At 44.8% G+C, this 23,143-nt stretch overlaps 1 protein-coding gene across 1 annotated transcript in view; it reads right to left on the bottom strand.

Annotated features, from left to right (window-relative positions):
- Positions 1-20,491, bottom strand: part of Smpd3 (sphingomyelin phosphodiesterase 3) — an 81,107-nt gene extending 60,616 nt beyond the window's left edge. The window contains exon 1 of the mRNA XM_038312691.1: positions 20,368-20,491. The gene's annotated coding sequence lies outside the window, so the exon portion shown is untranslated. The remainder of the gene's footprint in view (positions 1-20,367) is intronic.
- Between the last annotated feature and the right edge of the window lie 2,652 nt (positions 20,492-23,143).

Raw genomic sequence — 23,143 nt, 5'->3', positions numbered from 1 at the left:
AGAAGTAGAGGAACACTTTCCTGAAGAGCTAGACCTGGGTTTGCCAACTCACTCCCTTGTGCCCTGCTGTAGGGCACTCAGTCAAACACATGGACACCCAGCTTCTACCACAGAGCCTGGCCATGTAAAAGGTGCATGCTGGGTGAGTGGTTTTAACTAGGAGGAGGAGGGAGCTCTGATGTTGATTGTGGGCCATATTTTCCTCAAGAAAGATTAAGCTTCAAATTTAAGAAAGAACAAAAGTAAAAATATAATAAAGGCTCAGCAGATCATCTGAACTATTGCAGTATTAATCCTGTTTCATGTTTACAAAGGCACAGCTCAGTTCAAAATAGAATCTTTTACATGTATCAAGACATTTGCCCAGCATCTAAGCAGGCTGCATGGATGCCAGACACGAGTACACCAACAGGAAAGTGAGTATTGATTTGATAACCCCGTCTGATCTTCGACAACCCATGTGCTATGTCATTATAAAGACTGGACACAAAGGAAAAGTGGTGTACTGGCTGACCCAGGTCATGCTGACAACCGGTTCCTGACCATGCCTAGAAGCTTCTATGAGTCTCCCTAGGGCAGCCTGAAGCTGATCTCTGCTTAGTCTGGTAGCTCACCCCTGCAACTTGGCTCCTATACAAGTAACTCATTGATGGAAGTTGCCAGTAGTAACTACTGCATATGTGAGAGAGACATACTCCGAAAAGCTGTGAAACAATAAAAAGCTCTTAACAACTGATTTAAAATCAATATGGTGAGAGAAAGAACTGCTCAGACTAGAAATACCCCAGAGGCCGAGGGACAGAGCTACTTAGCGCTGTTTCACCAGCACACTCATTTCCCACCCTGCCATGTGCACACGTTTCAACCTTCCCTACAGACTGTGTCAGCCTCAGGCTGCTGGAGTTTATTAATAACAGAAACAACAGTAATAACTATGTTTATAGGTTGTTTATTTCTAAAAATACTTTGTGTTTTTAATTGTACTCTCATCAATCCACATGCTGATACAATTACTCCGACTTTACAGATGGGGAGGCTTAGGTATCCTAGGTTCACTCAGCAACCAAATTTCAAAGCCAGGATTGGATGGGGAACTGAAAATGACTGGGATGGAGGGTGCTGATGCACTGGGAGCAGTCATCAACACTTCAAATGTGGGAGCTGAGGCATTAAATCAGAGAAAGGAAAAAGAGGTGTAGGCAGGACAGAAGAGAGAAGAAGGGCTTAGAAAGCGGGGGCAGGTATAGGATGGGTTCACTTGAGGATCCCTGTGTTCCCCAGGCTCAAGGCCCAGGAAAACAATGGAAAGATAAGGCCTTCAAGGAGGGATCACTTCCATTCCTCCTGCCAGGTTTCCTGGGTTTCCTGTGCTAGTATCCACCTTCACCACATCCCATTTCCCTGTTTGCTTTGGTGCATCAGAGTGGCCTATGTCTCATCCCAAGAGCAAGAAAATAAACATCACCGTGGAGACAAACTCACTTGATTCCACTTACAGCAGCTAATGACCCAAGATTTTCCAGCTTGAAGGCCCTTTTGCTTCTGTGAGCATTGCCCGGGAAGATTTGGCCATGGAAAAAAAGCATTAGGAGGCAGCAGGCAATAAACTGTGTCTGATCGGAAAGACTTGGACTAGTGCTTGATGGGTATGTTAGAGGCAACCCTTCCAGTAGAACGGCAATGCAGGTCACTTCATGCAACCACTGGCACTCTGGTTTGCAAACTGAATTCCCTCTCCCTTCCCTGCACATCTGCAGGGAGCAGGTACAATAGCAGAAGGGGCTGGCTGGCTGGCTCCAGAAAGGACTTGTTGCTTGGACTTTCAAAGGAGAACAGGGATTATCCTTTTGTCCCCAGATGATCCCGAGTCTGAGCTTTAAAGGTCAGGAGGTAAATAGCAAGCAAACATGGTCATAGAGAGCAAAGGGCTTTCCAGGAAGTCATGCTGGGAAGCGACATCTAACCCCTGCTTTTTTGTGCCTGTCTATGGGGGGGGGGAGCTAGAGCTTGATTTTTTTTAAAACAAAAGGCAAGCCTGAGGTTTTCATGTTGTAGAACCTTCCACCTGTGCCAGGATCTGGACTAGGAGCTAAAACGGTCACAACTGCTCTCTGGCCTGGAGAGAGAAACAAACCTGGACACCGATAACTATGCCACAACAATGTCTGGAGCCTAGAAAAGGCTACAACCCATCAGTTTCTAGAGTTTGAGAACTACAGTTCCATCAGAAGATTCCAGCAGAGGGCAGTGGTTTCTGTTACTTGGTGGTAGAATACTTACTTAGCATGCTCAAGGTCCTGGGTTGATTCTTTACCATTGGAAAAACTATCTAAGTGGATAATGTTAACTATGAGCAAAGCAGACCAGCCTGACTAGGTAGGGGGAGTCTCGGTGATATAACCAAACTTGGCTATCATGTGGGGATAATGCTCTGTGTGTAAAAGACAGGATAGACTTGTGAGGGTCTAAGTAACTGCAGCATTGAGTTGGTTCTGGCCTACCAGATATTCAGAGGTGGATGTAGAAACCCTGGAGCATGATTGCTGGTGATTGGGCTCCAGGATATCAAAGCCAAAACCTGTTGCCTTTTTAGCTGGGCTCAGTCCTGTCATGTAAGATACTGCAAAGCTCTGTATAATCAGTACTTCCAAACAAGGAACTAGCCAGAGCTTCAGAACTGCTTAGCACTCTTTTGTTTAGCAATGTGGTTCTAAAAATTTCAATAAGTCCCTATTGTGATCTAGAAACTATTGTGCTGGGCTGCATTTCCAGAAAGGATCTGGGGAGGCCTGAGGGCACTGGGCCTCAAGACTCCTGCACATCCAGGAACACAGTAGTTTCTGTTTCAGTAAGAGCTTGGGTACCAGCAATAGGCACCACAGCCCTGTCTTCCGGGCCTGGGGGAGTAGCATGATCAAGTGTAACCAGCTAGGAAGAAATGTCCTAGTCATCCTTGCTAGCAATGAATGTGTATATAAGACCTCTGTTCTTTTCTGAGGGCAAACTGCTCCTGGAACCAACAAGTATGTTTGTCTTAGGAAAAAGGAGTAAATTTAGGTCTCTAGTGAGGAAAAGGACTTAATGTGGAGCTGGGAATCTAGCAGTGAATGTCGAGGAGGCCACGCATCCAAGGTCAGCTTCGATCTGACAGCAGTAGAAGCTGGCCCCTCTTTCCTGCTCCCCATTACCAATGTCTGTTCTCTGCTGTGGGGTGGGGTGAACATCCCCATCAACACACATTTGAAATGTAACCCCCACTGTGAAAGAGGTGGGAACTTGATCTAAGTGAGATGAACCTTTGGGAGGTAATTAAGATTAAATGAGGCCATAAGGGTGGGGCCCTAATCCAATGGGACTGTGGCTTTTATAAGAAGAGAAAAGGCCTGAACTAGAATTGTCTGTCTTGCCATATGATACTTTATGCTGCCCTGGAACTCTTCAGAAAGTGCCTCCAAACAAGGACCTTAACAGATGTGGCCAACTGATCCTGACCTTCCCAACCTTCAGCACCCTAAGTCAAATAAACCTTTATTCTTGATACATTACTTGCTCTCTGGTATTCAGTTAGAACACAGTGGAGGCTGTAAGACATCTGCATCATCTCTTACCCTTCCCTGCATGCTAATCGTAATTTCTTTTCATCTCTAGTAATGCATAGGAACATTTTCCTCAGAGATAAAACATAAACACATAAAAGGCCACTGTTGTTCCCTTCCGTACATATTTGGTGCAGATGCTTCTCCCTCCTCCTTAGTCATGCCTTTTATTGACTTCAATGCTAGGGCTACGAGTTGCAATTCTGTGGTGAGAATCAATTTCATAGGCGTCACTAAACTAAGAGGAGGATTAATTCAGACACTGAAGCTGAGCACGGCAGCTATTTTGGGTCATGTCCACTTTTCATTCCTGAATGGACTGTGGCTCACCCATCCTTTCTCCATCTGGCACCTCAGCCTTCATTCTGAATTTTGTATATTGAATCTGGGCACATGCCTATGGGGAAGCCCTAGGCTAATGTTCAGTTTTGTCCCCAGCCCATTCATTGCATTGTTACTGTAAAAACAATGCAGAAAAGATTTGGAAACGCGTCATATAGAATCCTCATCCTTCTCATAATCATGTTCTTTTTGACCTTCCCCTTCAATCTGGGTCCATGTGCAGAACGGCTATACCAGGACACTCTTTATGGTCTGTTTATTCAGTTCATGTTAGACGTGTCTCCATGTGGCCTTTGAGTCTTCGAGAGCATCATTTCCAGTGGCTGCAGAATGTTGTGTCAAGTGAATAGACATGCATTATTTAATCATTTGCCTTCTGTGCATATTATTGCTGGAAGCCAGATCATCTGACCCGATTTGGCTCATAATGCACATTTGTCAGTCGCGGTACAGGGAGGGAGCATTTATTCATAAAACATGTACTAACTGTCAACCAAAAGCAAGGCATTGTACCAGTGAGAAGATGGGTTTGAGGGAGTAAGTAAGAAAATGTGATCTGTAGTACCTCCTGTTGCTGGAGAGTCTGTGGCAGGAGGCAGGCCCCCTGGAGTCACCCACTGAGGGGACTGCTAGGACTGCTGACTTCCAAAGAAGTCATTCAGATCTATTTTAATGAAAATAGGCTCTCGAGTAATTGAGACTTGTCTTTTAGACATTAGACATTTATTTGTTACTGATGATAAAGCAATAAAGTTTGGAAGTAATTTAATCAAAATGAATAAGCAGATTCTTAGGATTTTTCCTACAGTTATATCAATTATAGTAAAAATTGTATGTAAAAATTGTATGCTTCCTGCAAGGGACATGAACTTGGAGCTGTCCTGACAGAAAAAAACCTGGGCCTTTTCCTATATGGATTCTCAATTATCACACACAGAGGCTAGAGTGGGAAGACTGGAAACTACCGGATGTAAGAATACCCACTGTTTACTGAGCTCTTGCAGCAAGACAGCCGCTGTAGCAGGCTCATTACTGAGAAATATGACTTTTGTGTTGAGTCTTTTATGGTAGGTGCTATTTTCTCCATGTTTAAGGAGGAGGCTGTGAATTAGAAAAGTCAAGCGATGTGCTAGAGGTTTCTTAGCAACATCTCTTCTCTGAAACCAGATAGCTGTATAGGATTTCATGAAACCATTTTCCCCAAAGAGTGGTCTCATGAACATTTTGCCTTCCAAAATAAAATGCTTAACTGGATAACAATCTAGTCTAGGGAAGAGAAAATATATATAATAATTTTAGAAAGCACTCAAAGTAATTTGCATTCCAATGAGAGTATGTACTTTGAGTTGAAATTGATAAGAATATATGTTTAGAATTAGTAAAGTTTATTTTTGCTCTTTCAAAAGAGACTACCTTGTAGTTATAAAAGCCTTTGAATTAATATGTCACATAAATAGGGCTAAACCCTCACTCATTTTATTGGTGGATTAAAAACCTTAGAGTACTTACTGACTTTGTGTTCTGTGCTGAAAAGTCAGGAGGCCAGACCAGAAACCAGTGAATCTCAGCAGCAAGGCACGATCTGGTTTTTGAACTGGCAGCTGGATGTGTATGGTCGGCAGAAGGAAACTCACCATAGTCTCTCCAGTACTGGGGCAGCTTTTAAAACCCAACCTTGCTGCTTTTCTTGATTACTTCAATAACCTAGTTCATGTAATCATGCAAGTCAGAGAGAGCCATAGGTTTCATTTTTGGATGGCATAGAGTGGGCGATGGTTTATTCTGATTCATTCGTGGGAACCTTCTTTTCCACCTGACTGGGAATGCCTAAATGTTCTCATTGCCACCCACAGGGGCATCCCTGTCTCAAATTCAATCCCCTTTCCCTACCTTTAGGTCCTCAAAGAGACCTATCTGCAGGCATGTCCATCATCCCTACAGGAGTTGTCCAATCTACAGGCTGATGTATAACACATCCTTGAAGCTCTGTAATGAGTTTGGAGCGAGAGATGAATTCAGGAGTCCTTAGCACAAAGAGAGGAGCTACATCTGGAGCTCAGGCAGAAGGGTCAAGCAAGGGAACCTACACGTCTAGAAAAGTCACGCGAGCTATTACCATGCAGGATGCAGGGGTGGAAAACACACACTGGGGCATGAGAACAAAGGTGGGGGAATAAAGCATTCAGGGCAAGAACACAAAAAACAAAACCAAAAAACCAACAGCATTCCAAACAGAGAGTGACCCAAGGACCTGGCCCTGCCCAAAGGGTTAGGTATATTAGCCTGCCCAGACTTCTGTGTAATATTCTTTTTTTAAAAAAAAATATTTATTTATTTATTATGTATACAATATTCTGTCTGTGTGTATGGCTGCAGGCCAGAAGAGGGCACCAGACCCCATTACAGATGGTTGTGAGCCACCATGTGGTTCCTGGGAATTGAACTCAGGACCTCTAGGAAGAGAGGCAATGCTCTTAACCTCTGAGCCATCTCTCCAGCCCCTGTGTAATATTCTTTAAAGTTTTTTGTTTCCTTTGGTGTTTTGAAACAGAGTTTCTCTGTAGCTTTGGAGCCTGTCTTGTCCTGGGAACTGTCTCTTGTAGATCAGGCTGGCCTTGAACTCACAGAGATCTGTCCACCTCTGCCTCCCGAGTTCTGGGATTAAAGGCGTGCGCCACTACTGCCTGGCTTAAAGTTAAATTTTAAACATAGAATATTAACATTAAAGAACACTGGAAGAAAAAGTGGAACAAAAAATACAAACGTTTCAATTCTAATCTTCCAAACACACCAAATGTTAATTTTGGTATATTTTCTTTCAGTGACTCTTTGGTGGTTTAGGGTTTTTAAATGCAATTATAATTACACTGTATGTAAAATGTGCACTAAATTTAACAGTCATAAGTATCAATCTACAGCAGTCTCTTGAAACATGGCAAACATCATTCCAACCACATCAAACTCAGTATCACCTTTTAATTCACTCTTAATTATACCACTCCTTTCTATTTTCATGTATGTTTTGGTGACTTGATGTTAGGCTTGCATAGTATGTAAATTTATACCCACGACTGTCATTTGGCCAGTTTCTTGTATTTCTTGTGACAGATCTTTGCCTCACATATTTTGATGTTAAGGTACTGAGTGTACAAATGTTCAGAACAGCAATGCCTTCACAATTGCTTCTATGAATATGAAATTACCCTTTTATGCTGCTTGATGCTGCTTATTGCCTTAACTTGTGCTTTGTCTGATCCAGCTACTCGTGCCTTTCTTTTGTTTGCGTTTACCTGCTATAGCTTTGCCTACCCCGCAGCCGTTTTATTTCAGGTAAGTCTCTTGTATTAATTTAATCTAGGGACCTTTGTCTTCCACCAGGAGAGTGTTAAGTGCTTATACTGATTGTTGTAACCAACAATCTGGGTGGCTTCCTGCCAGTGTGTTTTGTGTTTCCTGCATTTCCTTTCTTTTGTGACTTTTGAGCCGCAGCTGGTGACTTCTTCTTTGCTTTCCTGCAGTGGTGTGGAAGGGAGACATCTTGTTTCTCACTCCACTGGTTTGCCTTCTGTTGCTGCCTGTGAGTGCTTTAATTTGTCTGTGTTCAGTTCTAAGCAGCTCAGCTTCTCTCAGCCTGCCCTTCTCATCTCTACAGAAAGGTTCTAAAGGCTTGATGCTGATTTTTGTTTGTCAACTCCAGAATGGGAGTCCTGTGTGTCTGGAGCAGGAGAAAGCAAGCCACTTTCAGGAGATGCCCTCATTGCTTCTTGAGAGATGAGGGACACCAAACCCTTTCCAGAGGGCGTCTGCATCTGGCAATGGTGGGCACTGGCAAGGCAGAAAGTGCTCATTATCACCTGTGTTGGGGAGCCTTTCCTTCAGGCTCTTCTGGTCCTAGAATGAGAAAAGTATCCTGGGTAGATCTGGTCTCAGTTGGCAAAGATGAGCTCTGTCAGGCAGAGAGTCTCAGGGCAGAGGAACAGTGGAAGGGGATGTAGGGGACCTGATCTGGCTCTTGCCTAGATAGGTGGTGCAGGGCATATCGGTCTCAGGTGTGACATTTCCCGGGCACACAAATTATTTTAAAGGTCCTTTAAGTGACTTGTAAATGGAATTTCAGTGAGGGCTCTTCTGGTATCTCCATTTGCCTTTTGTCTTTGAAAGGTAGTACATGAGAACTCTCTACAGCACAATTAGAAGTCTTAAATTGTTTAAATTTCAACACGGGTGGGGGGAAGGGAGAAGCAGGAGGAGAGGAGGGAGGGGGAACTGGGATTGGTATATAAACAATTAATTAATTAAAAAAATAAATTTCAACAAAGGAATCTTTTAATTTGTTCTAATGGTTGCTCTTCTGTATTTCCTGTCACAGAGGTGCTGATTTTGGGAGGCCCCTGCTGCACCCACATACAAGGAGGGCTGAGGTCTGCAAAAGGCAGGCGTGCTAGCGGAGTTGGAACAACCTGCTTCACATCCTGGAAGGTCTTTAGAGGAAACACAAATGAGGCAGGCCTGTCTTCTAGGGACCCTGAGCAGCAGAACTCAGGACTGACTTGCCATCACTGATCTGTTTGACTGGGCCAAAGTTTTTCCAAGAATGTCCTCAGAGACAGATAGTATGCCAGAGATCTGCTGGTGGGAAGAGGGAGGAGGTTGGCACACCAAGTGGTTAGTGCTGTGGTAGGCCTGGAGGCAAGTAGCACTTCAGTGGACTCCACAGGCTGGTGTCTCATACATACAGAGTTTCTCTGGTACCAGAATTTAGAGGTAACATCACTGGAGTCTGGACGAGCAGGAGTCAAGGAAGCCTTAGCCCTGGGACAAGGCCAGGCTTGGTCCTGGGAAATAAAAGTCACAACTAGAACCTTCATGATGCTCTAGCCTACAAGATAAGGATGATCATTGCCAAACCTTCAGAGTACCAGACAGGAGACTGAGGTCCAGATATGTAGGTGATATATTCAGGGTCACTCAACAAACCCACCCAAATGTCTTACTTCATCTCAAAGTATTTCAGTGTGTTGGCTTTTCCTCTTTATGTGCTGGTGTGTACTCTCTAACTCAGGTTTTAACATCTAGACCCAACACGTGAGTGTATGTATATGTGTTTCCCCCAGAGAATTAGCCATTCCTCTATGCTCTCTGTCCATGCCTCATCTTGCTACACTCTAATTATCTGTCTCTTTAAGTCCCTGCAGGACTGAGTGCCTAAGAGCAGGCATGTTGGGCTGTACTCTATACACAGTCAGAATACAGTAGATTTTATTTTTTTTAAAGTTGATGAATTTACAACCCTCCACTCATGCATAGATTATCATGGCTTGGTCCTATTAAGTATGTAGTCTCTTTACAATGGAAATGCTAATTGCCTTGATTTTATTGTTACAAATTACATGCATGTATCAAATTATCATACTGTACCTCATAAATATGTATAAACACTATGTCAATTAAAATAAATGAATAAATAAAAATACTTTAAAAATGAATTATTTTGAAATGATTTTCTTTTAAAAAGATTTATTTATTTTTTAAGAGTGTAAGTGTTTGCCTGCATGTTTGTCTGTGAAGCCTGGTGCCTGTAGAGACCAGCAAAGGGCATTGGGTGCTCTGGAACTAGAGTCATGGATGCTTTGAGTCACTGAAAGCATCTGGGTCCTCTGGAAGTGAATTATCATGCAGCTTCTGAGAATCAACTCTGGGTCCTCTGGAAGAGCAGCCAGGGCTCTTAACTGCTGATCCATCTCTCCAGTCACAAACGTTATGTTCTTTAAGGTTAAAGTTCAGAACTGTAAAACTATGGCCACTCAGATTCCATTGCTTTGTGCTGCCCCTTGTTGAGAATACTTCTAAATAGTGTATGTGTCTGTCCTAGAACTCAGGAGGCAGAGGCAGGCAGACCTCTTTGAGTTCAATGCTGGCTTGTTTTACATAACAAGTTCCAGCCAAGGCTACTGAGTGAGATCATGTCTCAAAAAAATAAAAAAGAATTGACTAACTCACTTAAGCCTGAGATTGTCTCATTTACTTCTATTTCTTCTGTGTCTGGCATAGGGGTTATTAACAAATAGGAGCCAGGTGAGGAAACTGTGAACATTGCTGAGCATTTACTGTGTGCCAGTCTGTCTGTTTGAGGCTGATCATAGGAACTTAAGAACTGGCATATCAGAGCTGTCGTTTATGAATGACAGGTTAAAAAGGCACTGCTGTCACAGCCATGAAGTAACCACAAACCACTTTCCAAGGCCCAGCCATTGCAAATGTCCATGCCTTTACTATTCAGATGATTTCCCAATATGATTTTCTTTATCAGAAGTCGTCATTCAACCCTATGGCATTCAGCATATGTTGGTAGACATCGTTGCTGGATTCAACGCCCTGATGAGCATTCTATTAGTGAGACATTTGTAAATGCTAGGGGGCCTACCAGTGGACAACTTGGCAAAATCTTTGTGGCCTTGCCCACCCTGTATCTAGCCCTCCAGTACTGTACAGGGTTTGGAAGCCTAGCACAACTTTTCAAAGAAAAGACACTGAGACATTATGATCTCTTTCATTGTCTATCATTTTGTACATCAAACTCCTCTTTTACTCATCAGGGAATTCTCTCATAGCTGTAAAAGCTACTCCCCCACTCTACCCCTTGTATTCTCTACAGAGCTGCAGGTGCCTCTTGGAAGAAGTGCCGCATTGCTACCCTTTTCCTTTCCTGCCTTTGTTTTCCATTGTTATTAGAAGCGTAGCCATGGAGAGAAATCTGGTGCAGATTGTGACTGCAGTCATTTCTGATGTTTCTTCTACAGCCTAAAGAGGATAGGATTTGGTTTCCAACCTGGCTGCCTATAGAAAAATAAGCAGAATAGGTGGCAAGTCCTGAAAAATCTCCTTTTGTGAAAAAGCTCTCTGCATGGGAGGGGTTGCCAATGACGGGTGCTACATTCAGAAGGGGTGGTGGGATTTTCAGTGACCTTGACTTAGATCTTCACAGCAACTTCTGTAAGAGGCAACCGTTTGGAGGCATCGTTGGGGAATCATGAACCAAAGGCCCCAGCCCAGGGCAAACATTCTGCCTCCTCCCTCACAGAGAAGGCCTTTCCTAAGGCCTGTGTTTGGGGCTGGGTACCACAGCTGTTCAAGGCATCTGTGCATTTTGGCTGCCTCTGCTGCCAACCACTTGCAGCAGACCACCTATCCTGCCTGGCGCTTTTGTGAAGACCAAAGAGAGAAGAGGTAGTATAAGCTGGATATGGTGGAATGTGCCTAGAATCCTAGCATTTAAGAAGTGGGATGAAGAGTTCAAGGCCAGACTTGGTTATGTAACGAATCAGCTGAAACTACATGAGACCCTATCTCAAAAGAAGAAAAGGGGGAGGAAAAAAAAAGGAAAGAAAGAAGCCACGTGAATTCTTTGGAAAATGAAGAGTGCTAGTAGGCACGTTGGATGGTGGCTGCTATCTGCCTACACCTTCCACAAGTGTGGAAGCCTTGGATATCCTTGATGCGTGCACTCAGTGCTGCCACAAAATGAGCACTAGTGGGATACTCCACGCCGGTGGTTTTGTATCTTATGTTCCTTTGCTAAGAATGTGTTTGGTTCTGGTTGTAGTTACTTTTCTTGTTGCTGTGACAAAACACCCAACAAGCAGCAACTTTAGAAAAGGGTCTGCAAGGCGGCGTTCAGTGGGTAAGGACTCCTGACTAAGCAATTTCAGTTTCCAGGGCCCTAAGTAGAAGATCAGTCTCATAAGTTGTCCTTTGACTTCCATTTGCCAGATATAGCATGGGCTACACACACACACACACACACACAGAATCAGGGGAGAGCTTGTCCCCAGGCTCTTCTACCTGAATCTACCAATCACATGTTGACCTATGAAATCTGACATTCATACACTTCCTATGAGACCATCTGAATACTTTCTCTATAGTCCAATACTCTCCGTTAATATAATTTTTCAGAGTTTCACATATATTCTTTCCTTTCCCCCCTCCCTTCTTCACTCCCCCTATTATCCCCCCGCCCCAGTTTTAATTTTTTTTATATAGTTTCATACTATAGTCTAAGCTGGTCTGGAACTCATAGCTGTCTTCATGAATCAACTTCCAAAGAAGCCAGGCAGTGGTGGCACATGCCTCTAATCCCAACACTCGGGAGGCAGAGGCAGGAGGATCTCTGTGAGTTCGAGGCTAGCCTGGTCTACAGACCTAGTTCCAGGATAGCTAGGGCTGTTGCACAGAGAAACCTTGTCTCAAAACAAAACAAAACAAAACAAAAAACTAAACCATAAAACAAAAAGGTGGAGATGCACCGGGCAGTAGTGGCGCACACCTTTAATCCCAACACTTGGGAGGCAGAGGCAGGTGGATCTCTGTGAGTTTGAGGCCAGCCTGGTCTATAGTATGAACACCTGATTTTTTATTTATATTTTCTAATTTCCTCCCCAGAACAACCTGCAAGAAAGCTGAAACTACCTCCATTTTAGAGAAGAGAAATTGAGACTCTTGGTAAGGCCAAGAGAGTGGGAGAACAGCCTTGATCTTGGGTATGTTTGATTCTTGTCCAGGAATTTCTTCCCAGAGCACAAGGCTCTTATTCTCTTGAGGAACCTTAGTGACCAAGAGACTTAGCGCTCTTAAGCCATCTGGTACAGGCATCCTCTAAGCATCCTCTTCCTCAACTCATTAACAGAAGCTATGTGCATAATGTGGTTAACTAATCTGTTTATTTATTGTATGCTTATGGAAATGACTTGAAATTTTTCCTCAGCATCATCAGCCATCAGAAAACAGGGGGCCAAATCCCAGAAACTCATGAGTTATACATAACAAATGTTTTTAATCTTGTTTTAATGATGAATAAATCTTTGTTTGATCTATCTGAAAATTGCCTGCTTGCTTTTCTTATGGTCTTTAATATTCTATATGTTTCCATTATTAACAACAGCTAACATTCAATAAGTGTTAACTGTAGAGCAGTTACTGTTCTAAGTAATTTGACTCCTAATCAAGGAGGCAGGCTGTTAGTCCCTCATTTTATAAACGAAGATACAGAAGTCTAAGGGCATACAGCCTAAATGATAGAGCCAGGATTTTATCTCAGGCCAGGTCAAAGTTATAAAAACTACTTCGCTAAATAGCCATTTATAAAGAAAATTTCCCCCCAAAGGGAGCATGTTAGTATAGTGCTAACCCAGTACAAATCCAGTACAGCTATAAATGTAAGTAATGCATAATTATATTCATATGTACACACAGATATAGATAAATATAATCTTTGTTGTTGTTGTTTCTGAGACAGGGTTTCTCTTTGTAGCTTTGTAGCCTGTCCGAGTACTTGGGTACTTGCTCTGTAGACCAGTCTGGCTTCAACCTCACAGAGATCCTCCTGTCTCTGCTTCCTGAGTGCTGGGATTAAAGCCGTGTGCCATCATGGCCTGGTAGATATAAATTTTTGTAGAGCTGGAGAATGACTAAAGTATATACCCCAACACCATACATATTGTCAAAATTTTTAAACATTTAGATTTGCTTATTTTTAGTTTATGTGCATTAATATTTTGCCTGTATGCATTTATGTACATCACATGCATACCTGTTGGATGCCCTGAAACTGGGTTTACAGATGGTCATTGAACCACCATGTGTGTTCTGGGAATCAAATTTGTGTCCTGTAAGAGTAACAAGTGCTCTTAACTTCTAAGCTCTCTCTCTCTAGCCCTAGTATAAATTTACTAAAAGTTATATTTGAAGAAGTAAAAAGAAGCTAATTAGAATTAATTTTAATAGTATCTTTTATTTAATTCAATATATCCAAAATATTTCAGCCTAGCCGCAGTGTAAGTGTTCAATAGCCAGTTAGGGGCCACCATTAAATGACACAGGTAAAAGCAGACTTTGTAATTTTTTGTTTTATCCTTTTTATTTTCTTATTTCAACTTTAAAATTGGGTTTTGGTTTAGAATTGGATCAAACTAAGCTATGTTGATGGAAATGTGCCCTTTGGTAACTTGATGAACAGAGCAGCAGTGTGGAGCTGTGGGAAGAACAAGCATTAGGAGTCATGAAATGTCTGTTTGAAGACCCATCTTTGCCACCAGCCGGGGATGTGGTCAGAGAATCCTTCAAATTCCATTAGCTTCTGTCTTCATGATAAAAAAGACACAATAGTCTATGATACTTAAACTTATTTCCATCTTTAAAAACTCCTGCCGGGCGGTGGTGGCGCACGCCTTTAATCCCAGCAGTCGGGAGGCAGAGGCAGGCGGATCTCTGTGAGTTCGAGGCCAGCCTGGTCTACAAGAGCTAGGTCCAGGACAGGCTCTAAAAAAAAAAGCTGCAGAGAAACCCTGTCTCGAAAAAAAAAAAAAAAAAAAAAAAAAACTCCTGCTTGTAGCAACACTCTTTTGAGGCTTTCAGTATACCCACTCAATGTTTCTTTATGTCATGACTTGTGCGAAGGTGGGGGTTGGTTTCCGCGAGCCCAAATGTGTACCTGGTACATTGCAGGTAGTAGAAATATTTGTTGAATGACTATAAACCCAGTCTTCCTTTGAGAGAGTTTTGAGTTATTGCCAGAATAATTATAACAGTTTTAGGAATAATTTATATATTTTATTTCCTTTGTTATAGTGGATGAAAATCTTCATAGGATATGTTCTGGAGGAGATACTTGGGATTCAAAACTGTTTCCTGATCCTGTTAGCAAAGAGGACGGTGCTCAGCCATGGGCACGGCTGTCTAGAGACCTCCACAAATGGCCTCTTATTACATGCTGTTCTGATGCTGCAGAGAACTCTAAATAAGACAAGGACCAAATCTGTCTGTGGTCCTATGAATCAGAGCAGACCCAGATGGAAAGCCAGATCCTTGGCCTCCAAATGCCCTCAGGAACCACATCTTGTGTCAGAGCTCTGTAAAGCCCTAGCATGCAGAGAAAAGGAAGCAGATATGGGATGGAGAGCTAGCTTAATGAAAAGCATCTTATTAAGAGAATAGGCCTGCTATTTCTGTGTGATATGCAAACCAAAGCCCAGGGAGAAGAGAAAAAGGACAAAGTTATTCCTCTTTCCCCACTTTAGACATCTAAGGCTACAGCTACCACACGGAGAGATCCTAAGCTCAAGATCCTATGTGTGTAAAAGGATTGGGACAGTTGAAAGTGCTACCCTGGGAAAACCAGAGCATGTGACTGAGTTCGCCAAGCTCTAAGCCGCCCACCTCCAGGAGTCCTGCAGCCACATCTGAAGGTAAAGCATTAGCTGTGGTGGTGTGAGTCCAGACAGGATCATGATGTTTCCCTAAAGCTGGCTGAAGTCCACAACAATGAAAAGTTTTATCTAGGTGTTAAGAACTTTGATGTGAAAGTCTGAGAGTGGGAATAGATGAAAGGAGTCTCCTAATAATATCCCTGTTTTGTCAGTTCTGAATGCACTTGGTATTTAAAAAAATTTTTTTTAAAAGCAGACACTTTTTTCTTCTTCCTTTCTTAAAAAAATCCACTTTATTGCTAACCAGACTTAAATTCCTGTGAAAAATTTCCACTCTAGGAAAAACCCCTATGTTTTTACACTGCATTCTTTGGTAACCAGGTTCAAGCAACAAACCTTACCAGAATAAGACATTTTAAAAAAAGGCAGTATACTTGCTGAACTTGAAAGGCTTCTGTGACTTGGTTTGAATTCTACTTTTCCCCTAACTTAACTCCTCTAGAATTAGATATGCCATTACATAGGACAGTCCAATAGTTCAGTTTTTGCTTCAGCAGTAGAAAAGGAAATGTGGCGAAGATGTTTGATGTTATTAAAGGAGTTTAATAGATCCCGATGGAACCTAAACTCCCTCTTGTGTGGTCTCAGGCAAGTCCCTTTCCTCTTAAAGCTCACCTTGTTTGCTCACCTTGAAAGTGGGAATAACACTACTTCCTAGGACTGTCAGGATTAAATGCATTCTTGCATGCAAACAGCCTGATTTAGAAAATGTTTCCTCTTATAATGAGCCTGTAAGTCTTTAAATAGGGATTGCCGATGGGCTTATTCAAAATGATGCAGTGAGAACCTCTACATCTCTGTTTTCTTCCATTCTCTTCTGTAATCAGCTGTAAGGAAATCCTCACAGAGGCGGTGGCCCTCAACTCTGCTCTGTTCCCTACTCTTTGAAGCCGGCAGGCAGAGGCCGGTATTCCAGAACCTTGGATAGATCCACGCCTTGGCTCAGCCCCTCCTCCACCAAGGAGCTGCTAGTTGAAGGAGCTACAGCAACCTGGGGCGATTTTTGCAGCGGAAGAGATACTCCCGATATGAATGCTGTTTCTTGCATATATAGCCACAGTGTCATTCATGATCATATTCTTCAATATGGCCAGCCTGCCCTCCTGGATAATTTTAAGGAGTCTCTTCTCAGAAAGCCCTAACTCCACCCATAAGAAATTTCAAATTTAGAGTCCTTTTCTTTTTTTTTTTTTTCCTATGAGCCCCCATAGGACAAAACCACCACTCACATCTTCCTGTGTCTGTTGGTATTTAATTTGTTGGATTCAGTACAAGGATTAAACTTTTTTTTTTTGTTGTTACTTTGTTTTTTGGGTTTTTTTTTTGTTGTTGTTGTTTTGGTTTTTTTGTTTTGTTTTGTTTTGTTTTTTTGAGACAGGTGCAGTCATGGCTGTCCTGGAACAATGTACACCAGGCTGGCTTTGAACTCAGAAATCTACCTGCCTCTGCCTCCTTAGTGCTGAGATTAAAGGCCTGTGCCACCACCACCAGACTGGATTAAACATTCTTGATTAACCTCAAATAAAAGCAATAATGCATGAGCATGAGGAAATGCTTCACAGGACAAAGATTCAGGTATGAATGAAAAGAAACAAAATAATTTTATGGCCTGTTGGTGATGTTAAGCACTCTTCTCTAATTGGGATATTCAGGTGGTGCAGCTTATGAGGTGATTTAGCTTTTCACTTGCCAGTGCAGAACACAACACACTATATGCAGGCACCTTCTGAACAGGCGAGGAAGAAATGAAGTCCTATTTTTACTTTATGATACTGAGTCACGTAGTTCAATGCAAATCACATGGATGCCAGAGTAAGAACAATGCCAGGTATTTAAATACCTTCCTTTGAGGAGCACTAACAATCTTGTGACAGTGTGAAAGCTTTTCAGAGCAACTCCAGAAGAGACACATGTCACCAGGCGGGCATTTAGGACTGAGGACGTCTCATCCACCTCCCCCTCCCCAGTTCGTAGGAAAAGCCAGTGCTCAAGGGCCTTTTGTATTTAGTAATAGCCTCCAGAAGTCTGAAGTTTCTAAGCCACAATGTCAATGAGGAAAATAAATAAGGCTTGGTTTTGAAAACGTGTTACCGACTGCTTTAATAAGGAGAAAAAGAAAAAGAGAAACAGTGGGATATGAGAGGAGGGGAAGAGAAAAGAAAGGTAGGGGAGAGGCCAGAAAGGTACCTGAACTTCTCTGACCTTGATAACTGTTTTCTATTTCTCAACTGTACAGAGACATGAAAGCCTTCAGACCCTCTTTTTTATGTGGTTGAAGACAGCAGCAGTTTTGGTGCTTGGTGGCATTTGAAAGGACATAGACAAGAACAGCATCTTGGGGAAGAAGGCGCTTCAGTGAGAGGATGCTCACTTAATAGGTATCCAGGTCCTGGGCTCCATCATCAACTCTAAGAAGCAACCAAACCAAAACAAGAACTTCTACTCCAAAGGTAAACAGGAAATTAGTCCCAGAAGTATGTGGTTTTACCTAACAATGCCCACACCAATACTAGCCTCTCTACACTACAGGGGATTAGTGGTTGTCAAATTGTGCTTTGGTTTGACTTCCTTCCAGCAGAGGTCACTGTGGATGCTGGCAGTGGATACTTAAGGGAAAAAGACCAGGTAGGCTTGGCTGGCTGGTGGCTTCACTGCCTGGTTCTTCCACAGTCCATAATCTATCCCTTTAATTTATGTGAATGAGATTATCTTGAAGCTGCGTAAAAACCTTTGGCATAAATGTGATGGTGGTAGAGAAACTGGGGTCAATTGCTGGGACTCATCAGTCTGAGAGGATGTGTCTGTCTTCTAGGAGTGGTAAGACAGAGTCATTATCTAGCCTAGGCTGACCCCTACCTCATGGCAATCCTCCTGCCTCTGTCTCTCAAGTGTTGGGATTACAGGCATGTGACTGTCACATGTGTTTGTACCTGGTATTTTTAAAACCCCATCTGTGGTTACTAGTAACCCTAGCTCTATCCTTTCCAGACTCTGCTGACCGGCCTCCCAAACCTTACTCAGCAGCCAGTGGTAGGGCAGACCTTGGTCATTAGGGTAGCCCACTACAACATGATAAGGCACTCCAGGGGATGAGGACTGATGACGGTGTCAGGGTCAGATTTGGGGTCCTCAGGGGTTGAAAGGGCCACAACCTTGCAAAGTTTCACTGACTATAACGTATCCAGTCCTTTAGCCTAGACCCTAGGCAGTTTAAAACTGCTTCCACCCTGAAGGCACGCATTTGGACCTTGGGTCAGCAATGTGGTTTGAGAGTTGAAAGGGTGATTCTCTTGCTCCCCTCTACCTCCAAGCTTAGTTCCTCTTCCTCCTTCTCTCCACCCCTCCCCCCGCCATATGTATAGGTTCACCACAGCACGACACACACGTGAACACTGGAGCACGGACGGATAGGACACAGCCACATACATTTTCACTCACACTCTGATCCACACTATTACAAAACACACACACGCGCACACACACACACACACACACACCCAGCCACAGAACCAAATTTGACCTACTATAGCTAATGGGGCATGAGGTTGAGTGGGTCCAGTCAGTATACCTCTTCAGACCTGCCTCACACATGTCCCCAAAATCCCTACCCTTATGGTAAGGTAGAGTCCCTGTTCATCCCAGTCCTGTGGTCACAAGTCCTGGCTCTGGTAACCATCGCGCACACCTCATTCTTGAGGCAGGACCAACAGTGGGGTTCGGGCGCGCAGGCGGAAAGGGGGAGCGACTAGAGTTGAGTGTAAGGTACAGGACCCAGCACAACCACCTCCTCCCTCGGGATTTTCCATCCCGGCTCGCGCGGGCCCGCGAGGAGCGAGCGCGCTTTGTCTCTCTCTCTCTCTCTCTCTCTCTCTCTCTCTCTCTCTCTCTCTCTCTCTCTCTCTCTCCCTCTCTCTCTCTCTCTCTCTCTCTCTGCTCTCTCTCTCTCTCTCTCTCTCTCTCTCTCTCTCTCTCTCTCTCTCTCTCTCTCTCTCTCTCCCCGCTCCTGGCACGTTTCCGTGGAAGCTACCCGTGCCGCGCCCGAAGCCCCCCTTCCTCAGCCGCGCCCCTCACGCAGGCCAGCCAGGCACGCCTGTCAGTGCCGCGATCGCCGCTTTGTCCTCCGGCAAATGCCTGGGCAGAGCGCGAAAGCTCCGCACCTGAGAGCAGCTGCTGCACGCCGGGTACCAGATCCCCGCGGCCAGAACTGGGGCGCGCTCGGCAAGCAGCGGAGCATCCTCCAGGATTCGCGAACGCGGACGATATCTCCTGGAGCTGCCGGATGCTGGCGAGGGAGACCACCGGGTCCTGCCCCTCAGGTGCCCATCCAGATCTGACTCCTCGCCTCAGGGCTAGAGCTCTAATCCCTGGGGCGTGGCGGGGCAGAGAGGATGATCTCCGCTCTATTGCCTGGGACCTGGATCTAGGGAAGAGGGCTTGGGACGTAAGACCTAGGTAGGGAGGGGTCCCTTAGACTCTCACTTCCACCCACCTTCCACACCCAGGCTATTTAGACCTTAGGCGCGGCTCCATCACAGAGGACCGGGAGCATCCATCAGTGCTTTCCTTCATGGGAGCAGGGTGGGGAGGGGTCCTGCAGCCCTTCACTTTCTCCATCCCTCAAAAACAAATGCCCCGCAAGGAATCCAGCTGGGTGCAAGAGGTAAGGAAGGGGCAGAGTCCAGGTTTACCCATTTCCTAGGATGCAAGGGGAAGGGTCTCCCTAATAACTCGAAACCTAGGAGAGGAGGGGAGGAGTCTCATCCATCACATCCCAATTTCCTTTTGCAACCTCAAACCTCTGGGGTGCTTTAGGGAAGGATTCCCCTGTCTCCAAACCTCTCATCACAGAACACGCTCCATCCTCAATAACCCAAGCAGCTTCGACTTTAGGGAAAGGGAGACTCCAAGTCTTTTTCATGCTCCCCCAGGAGAGACGGGCGAGGGTCTTCCAGCCCTCGTCCCTCGTATTCAAGGAACCCTTTCACTACACGACAAAAACCCAGCCTCGGCTGCTCCGACCTCAGGCACTGGGCCACGGAGAGAGGCCCGCAGTCAGTTCTCCAGCTCCACGGACAGATGGTGTGGAGAGCGGCGAGGACACGTCCCGTCAACTCCCCAGACCCACCTCTCCTCAATAAAACAAAAGCGAATCCTGCAGCACCCACCTCAGACGGCGCTTAGGAGGGCGCTCAGCGCGGGGCAGCGCGCGCGGCGCCTCCCAGCTCCTCGCGACCCGGGCTTCCCAGCGGCGGCTCTCGCGGCGGTGACGGCTGCAGCGGCCAAGGCTCTGGCATCCGGAGCCTCCCTCGGACTCAGCACCTGGAGCGGGGAACAGCTCCGCGCCTCATTCCGCCGACCCCGCCTCCCACTCGCCGCCGTAGCCAATGGCGATGCAGGCTCCGCCCAGGAGGCTGCCCATTGGGAGGTTCCGGCCCCTCCGTGGGGACCTTGTCCCCAGAGACCGCCCGAGTGTTTGCTCGGCCTGCTGGAACGTGTAGTCTCTTAGGGCCTTGGAGTGGGCTCGTGCCGCGGGCTGATAAGCAGAGATGGACTGCATTTCCCAGAGTGCATTGAGAAGCCCTAGGCGAGGAGGAGGGTGGGAAGACTGTTTCCATAGCAAAGTCGGCCCCTTGGGCATGGATGGAGAAGTGGGGCAGGCCCCGGGACCCTCGCAGGAATACACGTGACCTGGGATAGCCTCTTCGGTGGCGGGTTCGGCTCTCTTGTTCTCTCGGTTCCTACCAGGGGACCCTGGGCCTCAGTTTCCCTCTCTAGGAAGAAGGGTAACGAGACGGCCTCGCTCCCACACTCGGTGGAGTCCAACGAGAGCAAGCCGTTTTGGTTCTTGCTCACCAGAGATGAAGAAGGATACAGAAGTAGACCTTCACACGGCATTCTGAACTTTATTTTTTGCCTTAATCCAGACAGCGAAGGGCTTTACTTCCTGGTCACATTCCTTGCGCCACCAAGATCTTGTCCCCACATTCTTGCCAACCGGATGCTGCAGCATCTCATACAGTGCTTTCTGATAGAGTGAGCTACTTTTGTTTAAACCCCTTCACAGGCCTCCTGGGGACCCTGGGATCAAATCCACATTGCTCAGCAATGCTGGAAAGTCCCTTGAGACTTAGAATCTACCCTCTTTTGCATCGTTTTTAACTTTGAAAACTGGCAAGCCTTGAGCACCCGTTTTCTCTCACTCCAGTGGTTGCCTCCATTTTGCCTTCCTCCGACTCAACACCCTTAAGGCCCCAGCTTAGACGTTACCTTGATGTGTGAAGTTTCTTGATGTTCTGCCCAGTGTTGCACATCTCTTTCTGAGTTTGTCAGCCTCTACTTCCTCTATTTTATTTGCATGTTCACACACCCATCTTCCTCATGAAATTGTAAATTCACAGAGGCGAGATCTGTATTATCCATATTTACAGTTCCATGTCTACAACATCTAACATATAGCAGGCATTCAACAAATATTGAGATTTACCCATATTTACTGAAAATGAACAGCAGTTTAACTGACTTTGGCATACCTCCAAAATCTTTATTTCCTAAGGTTAGGTGTTTCCCATTGCTAGAAATGTTCACAAGAAGGATGCCCCCGGTTGAAAAAAAAATGTTTAAATGCCATTCATACTGTTATGATTAGTTGGGATTTTGCCTGAATGTCCTGAGGGTCAATATATATATATATATATATATATATATACACACACACACACACACACACACGTATGTGTGTGTACATGCATGTGTGCGCGCATGTGCGTGTATGTATACACACACACATATATGTATGTATGTATGTATATATATGCTTGCTATTCTTGTCAATTCTCCACTAAATGTCATCAGTCTTCATGTTCCTCTATTTTCTATTTGTAGCTGTTGGCTCTACTTTCTATGTCTAAATGCAAACCGCCCACTCCCTGTCTGGGAAGATCTCTCACCTGTCACTCATGAAATAAGAAGCTGGCTGTCCTTTAAACCCTCTATTCAGCATTGCAGGACTCCATGGTGATTTCCTGCCTTGCTTGCTAGCTTTTTCCCCCCGAATCCCCACTGAAGATTCTGATATTGACCAGATGTCCCATTAATCCCATACATGTCTTGTTACCATCCCAGAAGTTTAGGGTGTATGACAACAAAACCATTCTGGAAAGAATGTCTTAATGTACAAGTGTAATTAATTCATGGTGGGAAAGGAAGTAACTAGAAAGACTACTTCTCTGAATGGAGCCTGAGAGAAAGGAAGCCTGCTATGTTGGAGCCAGTGATAGCTGTGGAGTAAAGGTTAGGACAGAGGAGTGACGAGAATGCCAGCTCTTTCCTAGCAGGACTTCTAGGAAGCACTGATCTTGGCTGAACCCTGAAGGAGTCTGACTTAACAGATGGGGCCTCACTACAGAGGATGAGAAAGCTGCAAGGAGCAGAGGGAAGTGGGATGCGGTGATGCTCAATGGATACAGTAAGAGCAATGCCTGTTGGGAAATTAGGTAGAAGGACTCTGCCACATAATAGGACATAATAGGCATCAACAGAAGGCTATTGAAGCCCACCTGGAGCCAGAGGTGAAAGACTTTGGAGATCAGGCCTTCGGAAGTAGTGCTAGGGCAAGAAATTAGATTAATGATAGCGCACCTACCTGTCATGTGCAAGGCCCTGTGTCTAACTCCTGGCATCATCCCTCCACTAGTTATGCTAGTTTTCTGAAATGGTTACAAACAGGGAAAAGCTAAGGTTCCTGGATTCTCCCCACACCCCCTATGGATGCTAAAATGGAATATGCTAGAGGCACGAAGTCAGGTTCTAATCCTGATTTGCCCCTGATCAGGTCTGTGACCCTGGGATGAACCTCTTTCTTCAGCTATAAAATTCTGTTTACTGATGTTGGATAGAAGCTAATGAGGGTATAGGTGGGGAAATTCAAGCCCATTTACCAGC

Source organism: Arvicola amphibius, chromosome 15 (assembly GCF_903992535.2).
Source record: "Arvicola amphibius chromosome 15, mArvAmp1.2, whole genome shotgun sequence".
NCBI lineage: Eukaryota > Metazoa > Chordata > Mammalia > Rodentia > Cricetidae > Arvicola > Arvicola amphibius.
Note: the sequence above shows the minus strand (reverse complement) of the source record. Positions and strands in the feature narration are given on the sequence as shown.